The 1,785-nt window shown below is 48.7% G+C and overlaps 1 protein-coding gene across 3 annotated transcripts in view; it reads left to right on the plus strand.

The window, feature by feature from the left end:
• The window catches only part of ADCY8 (adenylate cyclase 8), a 194,333-nt gene that overhangs the window by 166,294 nt on the left and 26,254 nt on the right, over window positions 1-1,785 (plus strand). The gene's annotated exons all lie outside the window — the stretch shown is intronic.

Here is a 1,785-nt window from a genome sequence, read left to right on the forward strand (position 1 = left end):
TTTCTGCTTGAAGTGAATGGCTCCCCACCAATTCTCTTGCCTGGATAGAATCCCTGCTGTAGAAGTTGTAAGCTGTGCTGGGTACACATCCAGGGAGGTCCGGGGCTCATCCAAGTTCCTCCCCTCCGTGGTGTCTGGCTCTGGCCATGTTACTCATCTCCCTCAGCACCCATCTCTTCATCTCCATAATCAAGGCTGTGAGACCTCAGTGTAGCTGGCACGCATGATTATTTGAGTATCTTCAACACAGTATTTTTGAACAGCCCTGCCCGTATATAGAAAATGCCTCCCTGTTGATCTGTCCGAATTAGATTAAGTGCCTGTCAGATGGAGCCCACTTGTCTATGAGCCTCCTTGCTCTGCCAGCATCCATCCTGGGCATTGTGGGTAGCACCGTACAAAACACCATTCCTGACTCTAAGGGCACCAGGGTCCTAGGGCACCCAGTTGGCCCCTGACCCATGGCAACCCCCCCACACAATGAAACAAACCATCCCCATGATCAGAGCACTTGGGCCACAACAATAATCTTCGCTGGCAGATTTTCAACTGGCCCCTAAATAATATTAGGGGCTTCAAATCATTCATGGAAAATGATAATGAAATAATGGGGTTTTTCTGTGAGCTGGTGGAATTCCCTTTGCACAAAGCAGGGAAAGCTTGGCGTGGAACAGACCCCCGCCCACAGGTTCTCAGCATCCGAGGGGCAGTCTCAGGTGTGAGCACAAGGCCAGGCTTCACTCAAGGGGGATGTGTGCTCCTAAGAGCGAGGAGACTCTCGGGGGAGACTCTCCGGGTGGACACGGATGGGAGGGTGGCCAAGTTTATCACCAGAGCGGACGTCTGTTCCCTGGTAGTAAGCAGAGCCTGCCAGCTTCACGAGTCTGCTCTGGTCTCTGCACCCTCTCTCTGGTCTGTGTGCACTTCGGAAAGTGTCCAGAAAGGGAGCAAAACCAAGCGAGGCTGCCAGCCAGAGCAGAAATAGAAACATCGCGCCAAGAAATCACCATGGAAACGGGGCGAAAACAAACCCTGGAAAACTTAGGATGAAACAGCCAAGAGCTCCCAACATAGGAGGAAAAACAACAAAACTCACTACCATTGAGTGGATTTCAACTCCTAGTGACCCTATTTATGGTTTCCGAAACTATAAACCTTTATGGGAGCAGACAGCCTCGTTTTTTCTCCTAAGGAGAGCTGGTGGGTTTGAACCACCGACCTTATGGTTAGCAGTCTAATACTTCACCCAGAGTGCCCCCAGGGCTTCTTAAAACCTAGATATATAGATAATAGATAGATAGATATTAATAAAGTGATTGTAATTAAAGACCAAAAAAAACAACCACCTTGCTATCAAGCTAATGCTGACTCATAACAAACCTACACCTCACCCTCCTATTGCCATCAAGTGGATTCCAACTTATAGAGACCCAATAGGATAGAGTAGAACTGCCTCCTGTGGGATTCTGAGACTGTAACTCTTTCTAAGAGTAGAAAGCCTCATTTTTCTCCTGAGGAGCAGCTGGTGGTTTTGAACTGCTGACCTTGCAGTTAGTAGCCCAGTGCATAACCCAGTATACCAGGAGGGCTCCTCTAGAAATAATTATTGTCAGGTGCCACTAAGTCAGTCCTGATCCATAGCGCCCCAATGTGCAACAGAACAAACACTGCCCAGTCCTAGGCTAGCCTCACAGTCTTTGTTGTGTTTGAGCCCATTGGTGTAGCCACTGCGTCAATCCATCTTGTCTGAGTTAGTTAATTGTGCCAACCTGGCCGATAATCACA

The sequence above is a fragment of the Echinops telfairi genome, unplaced genomic scaffold, assembly GCF_000313985.2.
Source record: "Echinops telfairi isolate 266 unplaced genomic scaffold, ASM31398v2 ScPeMD7_1;HRSCAF=3_0, whole genome shotgun sequence".
NCBI classification, from domain to species: Eukaryota; Metazoa; Chordata; class Mammalia; order Afrosoricida; family Tenrecidae; genus Echinops; species Echinops telfairi.